General features: G+C 43.2%; 1 pseudogene; it reads left to right on the plus strand.

Moving 5' to 3' along the window:
- LOC102492325 (uncharacterized) overlaps positions 1–3,398 on the plus strand; it is a 20,330-nt pseudogene extending 16,932 nt beyond the window's left edge.
- The last annotated feature ends 4,772 nt before the right edge of the window (positions 3,399–8,170 follow it).

Consider the following 8,170-nt stretch of genomic DNA (forward strand, 5'->3'; position numbering starts at 1 on the left):
CTGGGGAGCGTCCCCTCCCTATAGCAAAAACCTCTCCCAAAAAAAGAAAAAAAAAAGAATTATTTTTTACTTCATTTATTTATTTTTTTTTTGAGAGGTTTTTGCTATAGGGCATGTGTGCTCGCCAGAAAGATGGAGAGAGACACAGAGACAGAAAGCGAGCAATCACCCCTCAGGGGAGATGGCCAGGCCACAATCCCTTCTCCTCCATTCTCCTCTCGGGATCTTGGGCACACACACACTCACACCTAGCGTGAGTTTAAGCCACCAGGTCTGGGACTCAAACCACGGTCAACTACAAGGGAGTCCAGTGATATAACCTTTATGCCAAATGCCAGTCCATATTTCATTTATTATCATTATTATTTGTTTAATTTGACCAAAAAGATAGAAAAAGAAAGGGAAAGTAGGAAAGCAAACCTCCAGGTCTAGGACTCAAACCATCATTGACCATGTGGGAGTCCAGCACCTTAACCACCACACCACCTGCCAGGTCTTCTAAGGCAAAAGCTTCTAAAAGAAAAAAAAAAAAAAAAAAGTGGGATCATCACATATCTGACCTTGCAGTTAAAATCCCCAACTCAGTTACTTGAAAAACATGGGATGTATGCACATGCCCCAAATCCCCACAGAATGGAAGAATTAAGGAGGAAGGATTGCAGCATGATCATCCCTCAAATGGGGGCACTTTCTTTCTCTCCCTCTCTCTATGTCTCCATCTCTGGTGAGCCCATGGGCCCGTTTGCAGAATTATAAATAAATAAATAAAATTGTAATACTGAAACAGCTATGGTCAATTTCTCTTACTTTTCAACTTAAAAATAAAAAGTTGGGAGAGAAAAGGCTCCAGGTTTACCTTGGCATGCTTTGTCCAGTGGCTGGGTCTATAGACTCTAGCCCTCAGGAGAAGTCGAGTGGCCCTGGGGACAAATGGCCATGTTTGCGCAGCAATTTTAAGAAGATGTGATAGCACATAACCCTTGATTGCGAACCCTGATGCCAGCTCCCCGCCTTGCAAGTGCCCTTTTCTCTGACACTCGGCCATTCCATAAAGCAGAAGCATTACCTGAATAATGAAATTAACTTAAACCCAATGGGGATGGAGCAACTGACTTCATCCTCTGTGAGCAATGCCTTGCCAGTCTCAGGAAGTCACTAGGGTTTGGCTGCCTCAACCACACAAAGTGCCATTTCTGCCCCAGGCTTATCAGTGGCAATTCCAAACCTGGTCCCTCCCTGAACTCTCTACCTTCTGCTTTGTCTTTGATGCTCAGTTTTGGGGATTGAGGGATGATGTGTGGCCTGCCTGAGAAAAACTACATTCTACCTCCGCCTCCTTACCCTCACCTGCAGAGTAGTTATTTCAGAACCATTTTGCCTGGCATTTTATTTCTTACTTAGCTAACAGAACACCTCTCCAATACCTCCACCCCAACTCTATAAATATTGATGTTATACAGCATTATCCCTCACTAATAACCCTTGAATATTAGGTCCCTATTAGTCAATGGACATGTTGGATTAAAACCAGGCTTTGCTGGGACCAGCAGTTAGCGTAATGACTATGTCGCTGGACTCCCATGTAGTCGACCACGGTTCGAGTCCCGGACCTGGTGGCTTAAATTCACGCCGGGTGCGTGTGCGTGCGTGCCCAAGATCCCAAGAGGAGAATGGAGGAGAAGGGATTGCGGCATGGCCATCCCCTCTGGGGGGTGATTTCTCGCTTTCTGTTTCTCTGTCTCTCTCTGTCTGGCGAGTGCACGTGCCCTGTAGCAAACAAAACAAAACAAAACAAAATAAAACAAACAAACAAAAAATAGGCATTGTTTCCATAGTCTCTAGGTCTGTGAACAGACATGGTGCCCAAAGTCTTCATTTCAGTGATGATCATGAGGTGGCCTTGCATACAACGATCTCTATGGAGAATGTTTCTAGAGTTACCAGCCCAATCTCTAACAGATGGAATGACAGTGGAGTTTACAATGGAGAGTATGGTAGGTGATAATTCACAAATCCCAAATGGCTCCAGAAGTCATGAATCTCTGTGGATTTTGTGAGCAAAAACATCACAGCAGACACTATAAGATGTGGTGGTGTGATATCCATTCATGGAATGGCCTGGAGCTCCCTGTGGTTGTAGAGACAGACTATATCACAAATCACATCAACAGGATGTTGGGCTCAGTGACTGTCCACACAGCGGCTGTGAGCAACAACTCCATAAGCATGGCATTCTCTACCTCACACAACTTTGCTTCCCTAGAGCCTGTCTCCATGAAGTGGGCCTCAGTCTAGACCCTCGCAGCTGTCTCCTCCAACAGTCAGAAGGTTGCTATAGGGACTGGTTATTTCTTTTTTAAGAGAGAGATTTTTGCTACAGGGTATGTGCGCTTACTGGAGAGACAGAGAGACAGACAGACAGAAAGTGAGAAATCACCCCTAGGAGGGATGGCCACACTGCAATCTCTTCTCCTCCATTCTCCTCTCAGGACTTTGGGTGCACATGCACAAGCACCCAGTGTGAGTTTTAAGCCTCTGGTTGGGGACTCAAACCTCAGTCGACTATGCGGGTAATCATTATGTAATCTGCTGATTCCAGGATCTGCTGATCCTGGGACAGGTTTGTAGATGTATCTTCAGACAGTATTTTTTTTTTTTTTTTGTACTACCATCACTGCAAATGGAAAACTCCAATTCGAACAAGTAAAACATGGAAACTTTGTTTACAATTTGATGCACTCTCTGTGACCAAGCCTATCCTTCAGACTGCTCTGATCCTGGATCAATGACCTTTGTTCCTGCTCCATAGAGCAAAGTGAGGGTTTATTTTTTTTTGTTTGTTTTTTTCTCTTTTTCTCCCAAAGCAGTTTGTTCTCCACTCTTCAATTTCAGCAACAGAAGCTGGTGTGTGGACTGCAGAGACCATTTCTGTGCAGACTTGCTTTGGGCCTCTAGTTGGCCCAAAGCAGAGTCACTCTATGGAGGTAGCAGAATGGACAGAGAAGGTAGTTAACCATACCACAACAATGTCCCAGAATTTGGTATCTTTACAGCTAATGGAAATTAAGGTAATTGGGTAATGTTTGTGTACAAAGCCAGGAACAGGAAGAGAAGAATTTGGTGGCTTAACCCCATGATGGAAATTGTATTTCTGCATCTCACAAGATATCACTCCTAAAAAATGAACTGTTTTATTACAGCCAGATTATGTTCAGTAGATTGGAGTTCCTGAACAGCCAGATGTGCACCTCTGTAACTGTGGCAAGAAGGGAAATTCCTATTCAGGCCCCAAAGTCCATCTGATCAGTCACATCCACAACTATCTTCCTAGCCAGGGTCACAGCAGCAGCCACTGGCCAAGTTACAGCAAAGAAAGGAAGTGTGGGACCAGCAGTTAGCGTAATGGCTATGTCACTGGACTCCCACGTAGTCGACTGTGGGTTGAATCCTGGACCTGGCGGCTTAAACTCACGCCAGGCACATGTGTGTGAGTGCCCAAGATCCTAAGAGGAGAATGGAGGAGAAGGGATTGCGGCATGGTCATCCCCCCGGGGGGTGATTTCTCACTTTTTGTCTCTCTGTCTTTCTGGTGAGCGCACACGCCCTGTAGCAGAAAACCTCTCCAAAAAGAAAGAAAAAAGAAAAGAAAAGAAAGGAAGTGTAACTGCTTAATGTACCCTCAGGCTTTTCTCTCCTTCCAAACTTCATGTCTACCACCATGCTACCTACTAGTTCCACATATGTCTTATTTTTAAGTGACAAATGGGAAAGAAAGTGTCAGCTTTTGAGGTCTGTTCTTTATTTTTGTAATAATCTGGGAGATGCATTTATGCCTGGGTAAAAGCTGCCTTCTGCACAAACAAATTGGTATGTTTCAGATTCTTCAGTTACTCCATTTTCTTCTTGTTCCCGTGACTTGATAGCACTTTGAATTTGATCCCAGCTCCATAGCCATCCCAATAGCTGGTTGTGTTTTATGCAGATGGTTTTGACTTACGCACATTTCAGATGGACTGGAATGGTGCAGTGTGTGTCTCTTTGACTGTAGCTCACAAGTTTAAGCAAGCACCTACCTTAGCTTCTCCTGGCTACTTGGGAATTTAGAGTAGAATATGTTCCCAAATTTTCAGCAGACGCCTGGTGAGCAAATTCAAAAGGAGCAGTCAGTAGGGAATGATGGAGAGAAGAAAAGGAGAGATGTCTCACTGACACTAAGAAGCTAGCTTTGATAGAAGCCAGGGTGAGCTGGGACCAGCAGTTAGCGTAATGGCTATGTCGCTGGACTCCCACGTAGTCAACCATGGTTCGCATCCCGGACCCGGTGGCTTAAACTCACGCTGGGTGCGTGTGCTTGCGTGCCCAAGATCCCAAGAGGGGAATGGAGGAGAAGGGATTGTGGCGTGGCCATCACCCCGGGGGGTGATTTCTCGCTTTCTATCTGTCTCTCTCTGTCTGGCGAGCGCACGCGCCCTATAACAAAAACCTCTAAAAAATAAATAAATAAAAGAAGCCAGGGTGATTCACCTGGTGTTTGTTACATAGAGGTCTTTGTAGACTTAGACAAATCTGTCTTCAGTAAAGCCTCTAGTCATTCAGAGGGAACCCAAGGTTCCAGAGAGCCCAGATAATGCCAGCTGGACTATCTCTTGACAAATACATATGGACTCACCAACAAAGTGGGACTTTAGTCAAAGGAAGAGAAGGAAAGAAATAATCTTTTTATTTAAGAATTATTATTTAACTGTATTTATTTAATTTATTTATTTTTATTTGATCAGAAAGGGACAGAGTGAGAGAGGGAGAGAGAGAGAGAGGCAGGGAAAGTGAGAAAGCAAGCTGCCAGGTCCGGGACTCAAACCACAGTCAGCCATGTGGGAGTCCAGTGCCCTTAATCACCATGCTACTTGCGGGTCTCAGAAATAACCTTTTATGTCTGATTTACCTTATGAAAAGTATTAAGACACTGGTACCAGCAGATGGCATAATAGTTACATTGCTGGACTTTCATATGGCCGACCATATGTTGAGTCTTGGACCCAGAAGCTTGAAACTCAGGCTCGGTGCATGTGCATGCATTCCCAAAACCTCCAGAGGAGAATGGAAGAGAAGGTATTGTAATGTGGCCTTCCCTCCGAGGAGTGATTTCTCACTTTGTTTCTCTCTCTGATAAGTATATGTATCCTATAGCAAATATCTCTCTTAAGAAAAAAATAAGACACCATTAAAATATTCCCAACTCAAAGTAACAAATGAAACAAACACATTGGTGCATTTGTGAAGTTAGGCCTTCCCAGCTGCTGTGATGACAGACTTTACCAGATAAGTCTGAGGATTTGGAGGGTAAGGAAAGATTAATGGATGTGACATGGGCCTGTTTTTAGAGTCCTAGCTTCATTTTTTTAAAATGTATTTATTCATTCATTTCTATTTATTTATTTATTTATTTTTAATTTGATCAGAATGTCACAGAGAGAGAGAGAGTGAGAGAGGGAAAGTGAGAAAGCAAGCCACCAGGTCTGAGACTCGAACCGTGGTTGGCCATGTGGGAATCCAGCACCCTTATCCACCACACCACTTGCCGGCCCCCCTGCTTTATTAATCCACCCATTCACCTGATATTTGTGTCTCACATGCTTTTAGCAGGAAGCAGAGCATCCTTAAGTTGATGGGTTTGATGGAACATGTTCTCCTGCTGGAAGGTATAACCTCTGGACTGAAGTATAGGACTTTGGTGTGAAGGCTTTACTGCTAATGTATTCATGGAGTGAAGATATTACATTCAAATGTGTATTCCTTTAGGAAGGATTAAAACTAAAGCTTTTTTTCACAATTGCTAAGTCATGGAACCAACCCAAATGCCCCCGTATGGAGGAATGGATTGAAAAACTGTGGCACACATACTCTATGGAATACTACTCAGCCATAAAAACCAGCAAAACCCTGGCTTTTGACAGAAAGTGGAAAAATATGGAAGATTTACTGCTGAGTGAGGCAAGCCAGGCTATGAAGGAGAGACAGTGTATGTCCCCACTTAACATATACCAAATGTCTGCACTCTATGACTGAAACTGATTGACTAACTGTTGTACAAACACAAGAGATAGGTGTGAATGTCAGATGAGGTGTATGTGGAGGGGTGGGGCTTAACGAAGGACATTTGGAGAAGGGATACGGAGGTAGAGCATTGACGGGATGGGGAGGTGTGGTGTTATCAGTTGAAGATATTTTGATCAATGGGACTGGGGAGAAATGTTCACATATTGAAATGCTCACATTGTAAGCTAAACAATGTGATTGAATGCATATACAAAAATAAATAAATTAAATAAAAAAATAAAGCTTTTTTAAAAGTAAAAAATGAAATAAAAAGTTGGAGTGAAACAGTGATGCAGCAATGCTCCATGAGGAAAGGATCTGGGTAGCATCTGGAGAGCTCTCTGAGTACATGGGGCATGAGTGTGCCCATGATCTAGGGCTGACTGTGGCTGGAGGTGATTGCAGCATCAGGACCGTGTTTAGGGTACTCTCTATGTCAGTCAGTCTGTATGTCTCTCTCTTGCCCATGGAAGAAATTGATTAAAATAAAGTCTCTGAAGTGGCACAGCGGTAACGCAACTGGACCTACAGGGTAAAAGTCCTGGGTTTGTGTCCAGGGATCTCCTTGAGCACACCAGACATGTGGGCTGATGATTTAAGCTTGCTGAGACTAGAAGTGGATATCGATGTCAAGATTCTGTTTGGGGATCTCTGTGTCTATTGCTCATGGAAGAAATGAATAACCTGGGGCAAGCAGATGGTATAGCAGTTATGTCGCTGGACTCACACATGGCTGACCATGGTTTGAGTCCCAGACCCGGCACTTGAAACTCATGCTGGGCATGTGAATATGTGCCCAAGATCCTGGGAGGTAAATGGAACAGAATGGACATGGCATGGCCATCCTCACTGAGAGGGGTGATTTCTCATCTTCCTTCTCACTGTCTCTGTCTCTCTCCTGTGAGTGCACATGCCCTAAGGCAAAAACCTCTTAAAAAAAAAAAAACCTAAAGAGCCTCTTTTTGATCATACACACACACACACACACACACACACACACACACACACATCTATGAATGCAAATAAAAATCAATGAATATATCTACATTTCAAAGTAACAATATATCCACTCAAAAAAGAAAGAAAAAAGCAGTTTATCCAAGTACAATACTTTGGGTACATAGCCTCAGACTAAAGGTAAAAAAAAAAAGCAAAAACAAATAAAATTGAAAAACTGTAAAGAAATTCTAGTCTTCATTTAGTAAGTTTGGTATAATATAAATCTAGTAATTCTGAAATTAAATTATGTGTAATACAGAATTGAGATGTGAGGAACCAGCAGTTGGCGTATTGGCTGTCGCTAGACTCCCATGTAGTCGACTGCGGTTCAAGTCCCGGACCTGGTGGCTTAAACTCACGCCGGGCGCATGTGTGTGCATGCCCAAAATCCCAAGAGGAGAATGGAGGAGAAGGGATTGTGGCGTGGCCATCCCCCCTGGGGGGTAATTTCTTGCTTTCTGTCTCTCTGTCTCTCTGTGTCTCTCTCTGTCTGTCTGGCGAGCGCACGTGCTCTATAGCAAAAACCTCTCCAAAAAAAAAAAAAAGAAATTGAGATGTGAAAACATTTATTGATTATTTTGAGCCAGGATTCTCAGTCCATGTGGAGGAAAGATAATATAAATATGGAATGAAAGAAGTAAGAGAAGAATGGTGTACTGTTGAATTCAAATGAGAAGTATCAGCCTTAGGGGCTGGCAGGTGGTGTGGTGGTTAGGATGCTGGACTCCCACATGGTCAACCAAGGTTCCAGCTGGACCTGGAGCTTGCTTTCCTACTTTCCCTTTCTCCCTCTCTGTCTCTCTGCTCAAATTAAACAAATAATAATGATGATAATAAATGAAATAAAATAATACTTTGAAAAAAAAGAAGTATCAGTTTTAGGAGCTGGCAGGTGGCATGGTGGTAAAGGGCACTGGACTCTCACATGGCTGACCATGGTTTAAGCCCCGGACCTAGCAACTAGCTTTCTCACTTTCCCTCTCTCTTTTTCACTCTGTCCCTCTCTGGTCAAATTTAAATAAATAAATAAAGTTGAATAAAATAATTCTTAAAAATAAAGTAAAGCTGTTGAAGA

This window comes from Tupaia chinensis, unplaced genomic scaffold (genome assembly GCF_000334495.1).
Source record: "Tupaia chinensis unplaced genomic scaffold, TupChi_1.0 Scaffold000478_3, whole genome shotgun sequence".
In the NCBI taxonomy this organism is placed as follows: domain Eukaryota; kingdom Metazoa; phylum Chordata; class Mammalia; order Scandentia; family Tupaiidae; genus Tupaia; species Tupaia belangeri.